Genomic DNA, 15,998 nt, shown 5'->3' with positions numbered 1-15,998 from the left:
GACTAGAAGCTTGTGATGAATTGTTATCACATGAGTGAATTGTATAAACTTCAGTATTCCTTGAAACATAAGTTTGTTGTCTATGTTCTAAGTGATACTGATATGTAGATAGATTGAGAAGTCAGCTCTTATGATTCGGATGTCGATAAGGAGTTCTTTTGGTTTGATTTTCCCATATCATGAACGCGGCAGTTTCCTGAAGGCGCTAATGTTGTTGAGTTGGCTACTAAATCATCACTTAGACTGTCCATTGTTTGCACTGCAACCTCTGAGTATGTCTTCACTTCAATAGGATTTGGATTTGCCTAAACTGTGAGATTAATGGAGTCGGTGTTTGTTTCCTCTTCTTCAACTTGGACAACTACATCAGGAGCTTTTGATGCTTCGTTTGCGAAAAGTTCTTTGAATTTATTCTTCAATGATTTTTTATCATCCTTAAGTTTTTTAATATGATTAAGCAGGTTTTGGCTGTGATTTTTTAGACATGAAAGTTCTTTGTTTCCTGAATTGTTGACTTTGTGAAAAATTCTAAAATAGAAATCCTACTGCAGTGATTAATATGATTTCTTCTACTTATTACTTCAGAAATAAGTTATCTATTGTATACTTACAACAAATATCAAAACATATTCTACTGCAACCTTCACAATTAAAACATTGTAGAAAGTAAATGAAAGTAAAATGCTGGCACATGTACAAACACAATGACATAGTTATTTTTGGGACAATTGTCCCCAAAAAAACCCAATGCGGGAAAATCGGTGCAGCAGATGAAGGTTTTATTATTCTTTAGCAAAAATCAACATGTACAAATTACACCCAATAGTATAGAACAAGGCTTTCTGAAAAAAATTTACAGACGTCCCTGAACAAGTATCTGACCCAAGAGAGAAGTTCCTCCACCCTCTACGTCTCTCTGGCCCAGCGTCACTTTCTCTAGCCTCTGGACTGGCCTGCGCAGTGCCTGCATCACTCAGGCCAGCGCTGCCTGTTGATTTTTTGTAGCATCGGATGTGCTCTAGCCATGAAATTTGGTGGAGAGGCTAAGACACATGAGATCTCCAAGACCCAGAAATCGTTTGGAGAAATTCCACCCGAATGAAGAGATATTAAAATAATTAATATTTTTAATGGGTTCCTAAGTCTAAACTTAGGAAAATACAAATATTAATGTGTAATAATATAATATGGGTGAGAAAGTTCTAAGTGACGAGGATCAAGCCAGTTCTAATCTTAACTGTTGATTAGAGACTTAATCTTGGCTATTGAATCATCAACAGGAAAAGTATGAGAGGAGGCTTGAGGGTCAGTTGGAGACACACCAAGAGAGATCAAGAATTCGATTTTCTGGGGCGAGGTTTGTTGAGGAAATCGAGTTAGTGATCAGCTGCAGCGAGGGACAGTTCAGCAAGGGATTTTCATCCAATGCTGAAGAATACATAGCAGAGAGGCAGTGAAGTGCCGGGAGATACAACGCAGGCCCAAGAAGGGCTGACGTAGAGGCTGAAGAAGGTAGCGCAGAGGACGCAGAGGTCCATAGAGGCTGACACAGAAACCGTAGAGGCTGATACAAAGGACGCAGAGGGCTTCAAAGGCAGTGCTGGGAAGATTCTATGGGCAGACTGAGAGTAGACCAATCGGGAGAGGGTGACGCGGTTCCTAAAGAGTGACGCAGCTCTAGAGTGGTGCTTGGAGCAGCTTTCACTGTCTAGCACAAGGAATAGTCAGAGTCACTGTAGGGTTGATCATCCAGTTGCTGATTTGCCGGAATATCTGTCTCCGGATAGAGGTACTACTGCCAAGGACATTCCATGTTGGGTGAGCCAATTTTGGCACCCTAGTTGTATTCAAGAATCTGCTTAATAATAAAACCCTCATATTTACTGCACCGGTTTTCCCGCATTGGGTTTTTCCAAGGACGATTGTCCAAAAATAATAGTGTCCCTTATGTTATATTTTCTGTTTACTTCAGTGCATGATTTGTATGTATGTGAAGGCTACATTTGTGTTTACTTCGATGTTTATGCAATTAAATAACTTGTTAATGTAAAGAACAAGTAGGAGATAATAAACCAAAAATCGCAGTAGGGGTTTCTGATGTGTTAGATTCAGGAATTTTCACATGGTATCAAAGCGATTACAGATTAGAGGCGACTAAAGTCACCAGCCGAAAAATCTAAGAATTTGCAGCAGAGAAGCAGTGGTCTCAAGAGACAGTGTTGTTCCAGAGCCAAAGATGCAAAAGGACGAGAGACGCACTGCAAAGAAGGTGATGCGGAGGCTCACGCAGTGCAAAGAAGGTGACGCGGAGGCTAACGCAGTGCTTGTGTCAACACTCTGAACCAGGTGAAGGTGACGCATTAGCAGGGAGGAGCCCACGCAGTAGCTGCGTCAGCTATCCAGGCCAGCGTAGAGGCAGAGGGGGGACAGATCAGACCTGCGCAGTGCCAAGTCATCTTTCTTAGCCAGGAAGGATTGAGGCAGTGACCAAGAGGAGTTGATCCAGCTCTCATTGTGATTGCGCAGAGCCAAAAGGGCTTAGATTCTTCAATTTTCGGGGCTAAGGGAGCTGAACAGATTTTTATTTGTGGAGCTGGTGGGACATTGTTTCTATGGGTGCAGAACAGTGTCTAAGGAGACTGAACCAAGGTAAAGGGAAGCACTACCTTGACTGATTTCTATCCAAGAAATCTAGATCCGTGTTGTAGTGGCAAAGGAGGATTAAAGAAGAGTGATTCGACAGTTGGCTGGAGGATTTCCGAGAGGGAAATCAGGACTCAGAGGGAGTCTAAAAGAGGAGCAGAGATGGTTGTAAATGGATTGAGGGATCAAGACAGATTGGACAGGGCTTCCAATTTTGTCATCTGGAAGGCCATGATCCTGGAAATCCTGGATAAACATCGCATCAAGGACTATGCCTTGAAAACCGTGGTTGTCCCAGTTGACCCTAATGCAAATGAGAAGTATGAGGAGGCCGAGGCGAAAGCGAAATGCATGATCCTAGACGAGGTCAAGGATCATGTCATACCACATATTGTTGAGAAGAACATAGCAAGGGAGATGTGGCAAACGCTGACCACCTTATACCAGGGCTCTTCCATGCAGCGGAAGATGTTATTGGAGAATCAACTAAGGTCATATCAAATGCAGAAAGGAGAGGAGATAGATTTGTTCCTTCTCAGGTTGCAAGGAATTCGTGACCAACCTAATTTCGTGGGGTCTACACCATATCCAGAGTTTATGGTTAGGACTGCTCTGAATGCAACCTCCGAGGATTGGGAGACATTTGTCCAAACCATTTTGGGCAGAGCGACTCTCCCCAGTTGGGAGGAGATGTGGGCATCTCTTCGACAGGAAGAGATCAAGAGGTTGACAAAGGCGGGGAGTAGCGGTAAGGGAGTTCAAATCAAGAAATAGGAGGAGGAGGATGCAGCTCTAGCATCTGCGGGATAGCAGGGGGTTCAGATGAGGAAGAAGAAAGATATCTCCAAGGTCAAGTGCTTCAACTGTGGGGAGCTGGGACATTATGCCTCTCAGTGCCCCAGGAAGAAAGGAAATGGAGAAGCTTTAGACTCAAAGGATGCTCTAGCAAAGGCGGAGAATGTTGATTTTTGGTCGCATCGGATGTGCTCTAGCCTTGAAATTTGGAGAAGAGGCTAAGGCACACGAGATCTCCAAGACCCAAAAATTGTTTTGAGAAATTCCATCTGGATGAGGAGTTATTAAAATAATTAATATTTTTAATGGGTCCCTAAGTCTAAACTTAGGAAAATAAAAATATTAATGGGTATTAATAAAGATAAGGATGAGAAGCTTCTAAGAGATGAGGATCAAGTCTATTTTAATCTTAGCCGTTGATTAGGGACTTAATCTCGGTCGTTAATTCATCAACAGGGAAAGTATAAGAGAAGACTTGAGGGCCATTTGGAGACACACCGGCAGATACTCAGTATCTCAACGAAGAGGAGATTGATTTCAAAGGGAGTTGCAGGGTGGAGGAAGAGGAAGGCTTCAGTAGCAGGCAGTGATCAAGGAGGAGGTGACAAAGGGGTAGTGGAAGACAACGCAGAAAGAGAGACGCAGTCTAGAGGAGAGACGCAGAGCCTACGCAGGTTGATGTAGAGGGACGCAGAGCCACTCAGTGCCACGCTAGGTCAATCAAAGTGACGCAGGGGTGACGCAACAATGGGAGCATGGTCTCCGAAGTGTCAGATGGCCTCAAAGGGAAAGTCTCAGGTGTTTTCTTTCAGTTACTCTGTAAAATCATTCCTTGTAAAAGCAATTGTTGTTGAAGATTGATAAAGCCCTCATCTGCTGCACCGATTTTCCCGCATTGGGTTTTTCCAGGGACAATTGTCCAAAAATAACTGTGTCGATGTGATTTATTCTTGTGCATGTATTTTTTTCTGGGTAATTGTATGATAACTGCAGTAGAATTTGTTTTAATATTTGCTTAAGGAATTTCGTAAATAACTTATTGAGAATAATAAGTAGGTGAAATAAATCAATTGCTACAGTAATAGATTTTCAGTTTAGAAATTTTCACATGGTATCAGAGTAGAGATCCGACAACAGGAAAGGAAAATCGATTATGGGTCAAAAGCATGATGCAACGGCATCCACTCAAGGGGGCTCGCACAGATTTCCAAAAGAATGCACAAGGGACGAATACTTTGGGTCAAGAGCATGATGCAGAGGCATCCACTCAAGGGGGCTCGCGCAGATTTCCAAAAGAATGCACAAGGGACGAATACTCGATATTAGCTTCCAGATTGGAAGCAGAAGCCACTTACCTTGCAAGCTTTGCCTCCTCGGAGGCTTGGTACATAAACAGTGGAGCTTCCTGGCATATGACAGGAATCCGGGAATGTTTTTCAGATTATCAGGAAGAAAGAATGAATTTTCAGATCACCATGGGGAATAAGGCAAAGTGTACTCCAGTAGCAAAAGGTACCATAGTTTTTCAAACCAAAGAAGGAGAGAGACTTTGGGCAACCAATGTGTTGCATGCTAAGTTGCACGAAACGGGGAAACGCAGAAGCGAAACGAAACGGGGAAGCGAAACGAAACGCGACCTCCCCAAATTTTGGAAACGGGGAAACGCGAATATATATAATAATATATATATATATATATTAAAAATATTTAAAAATTATTATTATATATATGTGCAATCATAAAGCATGAATGATACATTTACTTACATAAACATTAAGATTAAATTTACATCACATTTACTACCTGGAAACCCTAAAAAAAAATTAAAAACAAATTTAATAAATAAAATAAAAAATAAATAAAAAATAAAAAAAAAAAAAAAAAAAAAACACAGTGTTTTTTTTGGGGAAACGTGGCACGTACGGCCTGGAAACGCGTTTCCGGCCGTACGGCCAAGTTTCCGTTTCGGGAAACGTGGCCGTACGGCCTGGAAACGCGTGTACCTGCGTTTCCTGCAACTTAGGTTGCATGTGTTGGGATTGGGGATGAACTTACTTTCCGTATCTCAACTTCAAAACAAGGGCTATGACATTTTCTTCATTAAGGAGAAAGTATATGTCAAACACCCAAGTTGGAAAAAGAAGGCTCAGATTAGAATCAGAAGTAACAGGTTTTACAGGTTACAACTAGAATCACCAATGGCACTGATAGGTAGTAATAGAAACAAAGACTTGAATGAGCTATGGCACAGGAGAATGGGACACTTCACCATCGGGCTCTGAGAATTCTCTGGAAAACAGTATCAAGAGTTCTAGAACTAAGTACTAAATGGGATGATGTATGCAGAGGGTGCGCTCTGGGCAAGTATGCCAAAGTTGTGTTTTCCAGAAGTAACAATAGGGCGAAGAGTGTGCTAGGATTGATACACTCAGACATTTGTGGATCGATGTCCACAAAAGCTCTTAGTGGTGCCGAATACTTCGTCACCTTCATCAATGACCATTCCAAGAAGACTGGGATCTACTTTCTAAAAACCAAGGATGAGGTTTTCGGTCTATTCAAAGAGTTCAAGGCTCTAGTGGAGAATCTGACAGGAAAGAAGATAAAAGTGTTGCGCTCGGACAATGGTGGAGAGTATGTTGATAAGGACTGCATCGATTTTTGCACTAAGGAAGGCATCAGAAGAGAGTGGATATCTCCCTACAATCCGGAGTAGAATGGAGTAGCAGAAAGGAAAAACAGGACTATCGTGGAAGTAGCTAGGGCAATGGTGTATGATCAAGATATGCCTAAATTCCTATGGGCAGAAGCATGCAGCACAGCTGTTTATGTCCAGAACAGGACTCCTCACAAGGCATTGGGAAAAATCACTCCAGAGAAGGTCTTCACTGGGAAGACAGCTAAAGTCAGTCATTTCAAGATATTTGGGAGTATAGCATATTGTCGCATACCTGAAGAGAAGAGAAAGAAATTAGATCAAACAGCTGAGAAAGGATATCTTGTGCGATATAGCGAGAATGTTAAAGCATATAGAGTCTATCTTCCAAGAGTAGGAAAGTAGTAGTTCGGCGGGATGTAAAGTTCATGGAGGATAGAGCTTTCAGAAAATCCCAAGAAATGCCTTCTGAGGAGCAGTTGAAAGACAAGTCATTGGTCAGACTACTTCAACCAGCGGAAACAGGTACCAAAAATCCTCCTGAAGACAAAGCTTCAAAATAGGAGGAATCGCAAGAAGAAGACTTGATAGATGTGCCGACTACCAGTGGAAGAATGAGTCGGGAACTCCGATAAATTCTGTGGGATGCAGAAGACTTCATTGGTGCACCCAAGAATAGTAAAAGGGAGAAAAGACAGCGAGACAGGTACCCGGCCTTAGTAGCTCAGGTTGGGGAACCTTCTAGTTTTCAAGAGGCCATTCAGCGTCAAGTATGGGTGGATGCTATGGTGGAGGAATACAGCTCTATAATGGTCAATGATGTCCTCAGGACAGATCGGTAGTAGGTTCAAGATGGATCTACAAGGTCAAATATGTTGCAGACGGCAGTGTGGAGAAATACAAAGCCAGGTTTGTGGCTAAGGGGTATGCTCAGGAGGAAGGGATAGACTACGAAGAAACCTTCACCCCAGTAGTCAGGTATACTTCTATTAGGAACGTGAAATCTCTTGCAGCACAGATGGGGTGGGAGATTCATCAAACAGATGTCAAGATGGCATTCTTGAACGAAGTAATAGAAGAGGAAGTATACATCGAACAACCAGAAGGTTTTGAGACACGTGAGAAGAAATCTCATGCATGCAGATTAAAGAAAGCCTTGTATGGGATGAAACAAGCACCTAGGGCATGGTACGGTCGAATTGATGGCTACTTGCAGAAGATGGGGTTTGTCAAGAGTGACGCAAACCTAATCTCTACTATTTGGTTGTAGAGAATGAGCCTCTAATCCTAGTGTTATATGTGGATGATCTCTTCCTGACAGGATCATCCAAGCTCATCATAGACCGCAAGAAGAACCTAGGCAATTAGGCATGAAGGATTTGGGACAAATGCATTATTTTCTAGGGTTGGAAGTTAGGTAGTAGAAGAGTGAGATCTTCCTTGGACAAGGGAGATACGCTACAGAAATCTTGAATAGATTCAAGATGTAGGATTGTAGACCTATGGCTACTCCATTGGTCACCAACTAGAAGAAGATTGATGCATCAAAAGATAAAGATGTTGATCCCACCTTGTACAGGCAGCTTATAGGGTCCCTGATGTATCTAGTTGTTAAACACACATGGACAGTAAAACAATGTGAAAGATAAATCAGTGAATACATTTTTATTAACAATAAATATACATTTATAGTACACATATGTGACTCTTGGGATTCAGATCCCAAGGTCTCTTGGACTGCTTTGTCCATTCAACTTCCACGCTAACCCATTAGGATTAGGTGTCCAACATTCCCCCCCTTAATCCGAAGGGTTATGTATGAGTCCAAGAAGAGAGCTGTAATATAAAATGTGCAAAAGATGCATGGCAGCACTAGGCTGAATGTGCTCTATGAAATGTTGGTATAAAAGGGCGGTGGTTTAAGGATGACCACCAACACTGGAACGCTTAGTGCAGTTCCCGGAACTCTTCCAAAACTGGCAAGAAAATGAAGTTTTCTGCTAGAGGAAGTGTTCTCAATCTGTGATGGTTTAAGGATGACCAACAACTCTGGAATGCTTAATGCAATTCCTGGAACTCTTCCAAAACTGGCAAGAAGTTGGAGTCTTCTGCTAGAGGAAGTGTTCTCAATCTGTGATGGTTTAAGGATGACCAACAACTCTGTAATCCCTGGAACTCTTCCAAAACTGGCAAGAAGCTGGAGTCTTATGCTAGAGGAAGTGTCCCAGATTGCCAACTGAAGGCATGTTCAGGCATCTTTGTCTCTGGCTACAACTCTGAAACTGGTGTGGCAGGTTGTGGCTTTGAAGTTTGTAGATGACCATCATTTCCCCCCCTGTCAGGTACAAGGTGAGAAGATGGAGAAAACTCAACTGCAAGACTGTTTAATACTCTGGAACAAGTTCTGACATGTGTTTGGAATATCTTCTTGGCTGTTGATGCCCATTGCCAAGAAGCGATCCATCCAAGATGAATCTTTGTTCTTGCAGGACGTTTGTTTTTGAAGCATCTGTGTGAAGAATGGCTGGTTTTATGACAGTGCTTACATGGATGAAGATCAAAACAGTGATCTTTCAAATGCCCAACTCGGTCACAGTGTTGGCATTTTACAATCTGTTGTTGTTGTTGCTGCGGTGGAAGAGGAGTAGAATCTAGAACAGCTGAAACTGAACTGTCATAAGGAGCAAGTGAACTGCGATAAATGAATCCAGCACTCTGAAACTGAATGGGCTTGGCATAGTCTGGAATATGAAAGGACAAGTCCTTGTCATATCCAAGACCCGTTCTGTGCTTGTTGTGGACAAGCTGTTCCCAAGGTCTGATGATGGGCTTGGGAAGTGCAAACTGAGTTTCTGCATCTGCATGTACAACTGCTGCTTTATTTGGATGAATGGTAACATCATTGACTTGCTGTTTATGGGAGTCTGTTTCAATCCTCTGAACAGAAACAGGTTCAGAGTGATGACTCCACTGCTGTAATTCTTCCTGCTGCAGTTGTGATTCAAGCTGCAAAAACTCTATCTTTTCTTGTGCATATTGCAGACATGTTTGAATGTCTAAAAGAGAGGCTTTGTTAATTTTGACTGTGCTGTTAGCAGTGGACATGATTAGAGTTCTCAATAATTCTAATATTCTTTCAAGCTTAGCCATTTTTCTACACCTTAAAAATCTCCAAATCCCACAGAAAAATGTAAGCTGCTAAATATCTTCAAGTTGCACAAGAGAGCCCTATAGCTTAAAGGGAAAAATCAACCAGAGATATCTTGAAACTGTCAAAATTATACAAATATCACCAGACTTTCAGAGATTCTGTTCTTTAAATTCAGCAAATGTTAGGAAGAACAGTGGCTGTAGATAAGTGTAACCACAGAAAATACAAGTTTGTAGCCTTGGGGCTAGATCATTCTTTATGGAAGTCGCTGTAGAAAATACAAAGTTGGCCTATGCAGGTCACGAACCAACTTTAGAAAGATTGCTTTAGGCCTGGAAGTTACAAGGCTATTGGAGGAGTACACCTGGTATAGGCTCCTTTTATTAAGAAATTGAACAAGTTGATTGCATACGCCACTGAAATAAACTCAATCTTCTCTGCTACAGAATTATGGCAGAATACTCAAATCAATCAGCTTGCAATACTGTGTACAAGAATACTCTCCAGCAAGGTACCTTACCAACTTACATATGAATAAGACTTAACTCTTTGACCATTCCAACTCTACTATACACAAGCATCATACATTATTCCCACTCAGCACCTAATACATGACTCAGGTTTGTACATGATATAAGGCTCACAATCATTGTACTATTGTAACCAAATTTCTTCAAATCATTTGAGAACAGGATTGATAAGAATTTCGAAGACAGAATTAGAAGGAAGAATATGCAGGAACCTGGGACTGCTTCTCTATTGACTTCCTCTGCAACAATATTTAACTCCGAAAATGAAGGTAGCCTACCAACAACACGGTTTCTTCAATAAGCTGCCATAGGACCTTGGTCTGATCTGAACATGAAAATATTGTGCTGTGTTTTAACTTTTTCTCTCTGAATTTTTCTGAGCCAAAGATGATTTGCTGGAAATCGGTGAATCGTAATACATTCTGGTTTCAACTGGATCCGGCTTTCGGCGAGGAATGGTATATAGAAGTGCATTCGATCTGCTGCAAAGACAACACGAAAGTGCAATCGATCCGCTGAATAGACAACGCCAACCCTTAAGATCAGAAGCTGCACGAAAAATCTACTCCAATCCTTAAGGAATAAAACGCACCTGGAGCTGCCACTCCAATCTATATTCCAATCTTAAAGGAAGAAAGCGCACTGGAGCTGTATCAAGATGCTCTGTGTGATCTTCGTGAGAATATCACAACAAATAAGATGATCCAGCCATTCTCTTCCTCCGATTTACACAGCAAATGAAAGTTGATACAGCCAGAAAAAATAAGCAAGCATACCTCGGAACTCTGACTTGGAAACATTGAGGAAAGTTCGCTCACAGAGCAAACAGTCTAACCTCCATCCAGACCCTGATCTCTTGAATTATAGAAAGTAACTTACGATTACCATATTTTACCAGAAATTTTTTTTTTTCTGAAGGCCTTCTCATAACTGGATGCGATACGTTCAAGGCATAACTTTCCTCCGATCATAGAAACAACCCTCACGATCTCATCCTTAAAAGCATTGATGTCCTCGGTCTGCCTTGGGGACTCTGAATCTATTATTTTTTCTTCAGAGCACAAACCTTGTTTATCCACATCATTGGCATTCGTTGGTCATCGTTTGTCTTGTGTAAAAGAAATCCATGGCGCAGTTCAGATGCAACAAGGTCGAGTGTAGAACGGAAGGTCGAGTGTAGAAATCCATGGCGCAGTTCAGATGCATCCACCCGTATTCTCCATAGCTTGAGCGTCAAGCAGGTTAGCCTGTGACGCGACTTGTTTTTATACTGAAGTTCAGGAGCGTGAATTGCTCGAAGAGAACAATCTCCTCCATAAGCTGGTACGTTAACATATCTGTACACAATGATTTATATCAACTGTTTATTGTTGACACCTCTATCGATGATTGCCATATTACGAGATATTGTTCAGGTCTCAGAAGCCCGGAGCTCCACGGAGATGGCAGCGTCAAGACTTGTAAATGATAATCTTGCAGTTAATATGTCGTCCGCACCTGTAACGTCTACCAACCCCTTTCAACAAAGATTTGGGCAGACATCACAAGTTTGCATAGGAAACTCTTCGTCATCCAGAAATATCGAGCAGAGGTAAAATGTTGTAAGGAATTCATACTCGTCTTACAAGCAAGTTAGCTCCGACGCCAGGGGTGAGCATTATGCAGATGCGTTTGCGTAGCATACGCGTTATGACAGATGCCAGAGCACTAGAGCGTTGGCAGAGAGGACAGTGACAGCGCTCAGGAGAATGCGAACGTTTAGGCAGAGCCAGGCATTGATTCTTTCTGCGCCAGGCAGAGGCAGAGCAGCGCAGGACAGACAGGACAGAGGGGCGTTTCGAATCAGGTCAGCAGCGTGAGAGAGGGCAGCGTTAAATACCATTCACTGTCACCATGTCAGGCACCAGTATTCATGCGTAGAGAGGTAGTAAAAAACGCACCAGTAACAACGCTTCTATGCATTCATCAACGCTGAGGTAAAAAACGCATGACAGAGGCAGCGCTCAGGTATGAGTAGCTCAGACACAGAATTATGGGCAGAGGTGCAGGACTGACATGCACATAACAGGCCACAGAAAAACAAGCGGCTCTGATACCATGTTAAACACACATGGACAGTAAAACAATGTGAAAGATAAATCAGTGAATACATTTTTATTAACAATAGATATACATTTATAGTACACATATGTGACTCTTGGGATTCAGATCCCAAGGTCTCTTGGACTACTTTGTCCATTCAACTTCCACGCTAACCCATTAGGATTAGGTGTCCAACACTAGTCAATACCAGGCCAGACATTTGATACACTATCAACACCCTCAATTAGTTAATGATAGGACCTAAGAGGGTGCACTGGGCAGCAGCCAAACATGTTCTCAAGTATATACAAGGAACAGTCGACCATGGGCTATTGTACACTAGAGGCAATGACATCAGACTGAGTGGGTTCACTGACGCAGATTGGGCTGGAAATTTAGTAGATCGGAAAAGTACAACTGGGTATTGTTTCAAAATTGGATCAGGAATGACCTCCTGGTGCAGTAGGAAACAGAAATCCGTGGCTCTGAGCTCAACTGAAGAATATATGACAGCTACCACAGCTTCATGCGAAGCCATATGGCTTAGGAAATTGCTTGTGAATCTATTCAGGCGAAGGATGGAAGCGACTAGGATCATGTGTGATAATCAGAGTTGCATCAAGCTATCTAAGAATCTAGTATTTCATGATCGGTCGAAGCACATTGGTATCAGGTGTCACTTTGTTAGAGGTTGTGTCCAATGAGGGGCAGTACAGTTGAGGTACACTCCTACAGGAGAACAAGTGGCAAACATCCTCACTAAGGCTCTAGGAAGAACAAAGTTTGTTCATTTCAAGGAGAAGATGGGGATGGTAAAGAATCCATTTCAATAATGGATAAGTATCAAAAGTTGCAGTGCAGCAGTTAGCAGTGGCATTGTTGTTGATGCTATTGTTGTTGCTTCATCCTCATTGTCCAAAAGTTTTGCTTCCAATTGTTCTAAATGTAAGGCTCTATCCTCCAAATTAGCCTCCTCCAAGCTGTTGTCCCAAGTGATATATGCTCTATCAAATCAAGCCAGCTCACAATAATGTGTTAACAACCTCAAGTTGTAGTGTACATGAACCAAGCTTTCTACCCAATTTTCATTGAGGTTGTTTCTTTTGACATCGAGAATGAAGCTATAGATGCTCCAACACCTCTCTACAGAAGAAGTATTAACCACCTGTGAAAGCACATTGACTATCAATTTTGCCAAAGGTCCCCCAAAGCCATACATGTTCCACCATTCAAAAGGATCCAATCTACCTCTATCATCAATTACATGTAAATAACCAAATGTTCCAGTTTGACTGAAGTATTTTCTTAAGTCTCCGTGCAATCTAGCACACTCCTCCCTGTTAGGGACCAACTTGTCTAATGCTAGCATATACCCATTTTGTACCTCTAGATCTATGGGGTTTTCTCCTAACCCGACCCCCATGTGCAGGTTTGGCCAACCAAGATGGTGAGTAGTATTTTGGCATAAGGACATATGCCAAGGTAAGGAATGGAACATTAAGATTATCCAACCTTTTGACCACATGTTTATGAATATGATCATACAAGATGACATCTTTCTGTTAAACAATATCTTTGATTTTCCCTAGCATGCTAACCATCTTCTCATACACCTCCCCAATCACCAGTGCATATATATCTGCAAAACAAATCATGTTATAAATAGGCTTGGTGAACTGCAAAACATACTTCACACTTGCCCAAATCTGACCATCAAGAACGATGTCCTCCACCTCTTGAAAATCTTCCCTATCAAATGTAGTTGCGGAATTGTCCTTTAATACCTGCCATGATTCACTTGATACCATGCTAGCCGATGTCTCTCTTACCTTCAAAAGGCACCTGAAGATGAGAAAATAGCTAGAAATCTAGTCTTTGCAATTTGCAATAGCTCCAACCTTAAGTGACTGCGGAAAATACCATAGGCATTGCTATGATTGGTAATAAACCTTATCATGTACTTGCCTTTCTTGTACAATGAACCAATCCATTTGTATTCAGGTTCCTTTATCTTAATAATGTCATGCATCAAAAAGTTTGTTGTGTGAACCAAACACCTAGACCAAAATATGTTGGGGTATCTAGCCTCAATGATTATTCCCGTTGCCTTACAATTAGAAGCATTATCAATAACGAATTGGATGAAAATATATGGCCCAATACTTTCAATTGTTTGAATTAATGGTTCTGCAATGTTGATGTTGGTCTTGAACTTCTCTGAGTAGTCATGAGATGAAAGGAAGACTACACCAATAGAAAACACACCAAGAACACTTATCAACAGCTTTCCTTTTACATTTGTCCAACAATCAGATAAAATGGATACCTCGTATTCATTCCAAGCATTTGGGAATTTACCCAAAACATTTTTTATTTTGGCTTTCTCCTGATCAAGTCCCACGGTTCTAGATATGTCATACCCATGGCTCTTGTATCCCTTAGGGTCATCATTGATGGAGGCAACCATTTCATGCCAATAAGGTGAGCGAAGAACATTGAATGGTATTGCACGTGCAAAGAGAAACCAGAAAAAATTTGCATCCACATCATCCTACAACCTTGATCAAGGAGTTTTGATATTGTTCTACACCTTAAGGGGATATTTGTGCCTGTGGCTGCAAATCCACTACCATGGGTGCATGTCGATGGAGTTCTTTCTCTATGTGTGCTAGTGATGTCATGTTCACCCTTTGATCTTTTTTATTTGTATTGTGCTTCCTCCTCTTCCCTTATAAATTTGGCTCTTTGTTGTGTTGGCACATTTGCACAGGGTTTTGATTCCTATTTGCTTATTTCCATCCCATGGTCTTTTCCCACATAGATGCTTTCTGGCACGAGTATATGAACCTGTGCAAGTAGATTTGCAAGGGGGCATACCAATTTAGTGGTTCCACCCCCTTTCCCTCCTTCAAGCTTGGTAACATATTTCCACAAGGGTATTTAATCTACCTTGGTTTTCTTGCCATCATCTTCACTCCCATTATCCTCCTCCTCCTCTTCCTCTTTAGTACTCCTCCTCTTCTCCAGGGCATCATATTCCACCACTACCCACTTCTTCATCATTTTCATCACTTCTTCTTATGTTTCCCAACACCATCATCATATCAAAAAAATGGAACCAACAAGATAACGCTAAGCCATATACCCATCATGTTTTTTGAAGCTAGAGATTCTTGCCTTCAATAAAATGAGGGAGGAATGGGAAAGAGTAGGAGACGAGAACATCTAGATTCTAGATTCAATCAACATATAAAAAACACAAATGTTACATGGAAAAAAAAGAACAGGATTAGACCCTACCTCTTTGGCTCTCCAATGGTGGTGGCAATCTTCAATCTCCTTTGCAATCTCCCACAATCTCCCTTCAATCTCCCACGAGCTCATCAAGGCTCAAACCCTCTCAATCTCTCTCACACTCAGAAAATTATGTTAAGTGGGAGGGGAGGAGACCTTTTATCCTTTTTGGCCCTCCCATTTCCCTCCAAAAAATTAAAATTCACCTTTCTTGGTCACATGTGGGTGTAAAAGGGCAAGACCGCTTTTTTTGGGGCGGGAGTGATTGCTTTTGTATTGCTCACCATCGTTAAAATTGCTCTGAGAGCGACAGGGAACAATACAAGAGCAATCGCTCTCAACAAAAACCAAGGAGCACAATATTTCTTCCAAAAGCGCGCTCCCTAAGCGCTTATGCTTGGAGCGCACTTCGAGAGCAAGTGCGAGGGGGGGTGTCTCCCTCGTAGCACTGAGTCAAAAGCTTTAGCCGACAATGATAACCAAAGTTGTATCAAATTCTTGGAGAATCCACTGTTTCACAACAAGTCAAAGCACATTGAGATCAAATACTACTTCATCATAGACAAGATGCTAAAGGAAGCAATCAAGCTCCAATATATTCCTACAAAGGCGCAATTAGTAGACATTTTCACCAAGCCCTTGGTGAAGGGAAAGTTCATCTGGTTTTGAGACAAGCTTGGAGTGGGGGAGAATACCTTCCTCACTAAGAGGGAATGTTAGTGTTTGTAGCTCAAACAAGTATTTCCATAAGGGGGTCTACTTAAGGAAATTGTCATTAAATGTATCCTATGATTTTTTTTTGAAGTTCATTTTATTAATTAATTAAGTGAACATATTTTTATTGAAG

At 41.6% G+C, this 15,998-nt stretch overlaps 1 protein-coding gene across 2 annotated transcripts in view; it reads right to left on the bottom strand.

Moving 5' to 3' along the window:
• LOC149174761 (protein TPR1-like) overlaps positions 1–15,998 on the bottom strand; it is an 88,897-nt gene that overhangs the window by 65,193 nt on the left and 7,706 nt on the right. The gene's annotated exons all lie outside the window — the stretch shown is intronic.

This window comes from Pinus tabuliformis, chromosome 4_1 (genome assembly GCF_031772625.1).
Source record: "Pinus tabuliformis cultivar Carrire ecotype Pingquan chromosome 4_1, CPIR1, whole genome shotgun sequence".
Classification (NCBI taxonomy): Eukaryota; Viridiplantae; Streptophyta; class Pinopsida; order Pinales; family Pinaceae; genus Pinus; species Pinus tabuliformis.
The sequence above is the reverse complement of the archived record's forward strand: the minus strand, read 5'-3'. Positions and strand labels throughout refer to the sequence as shown.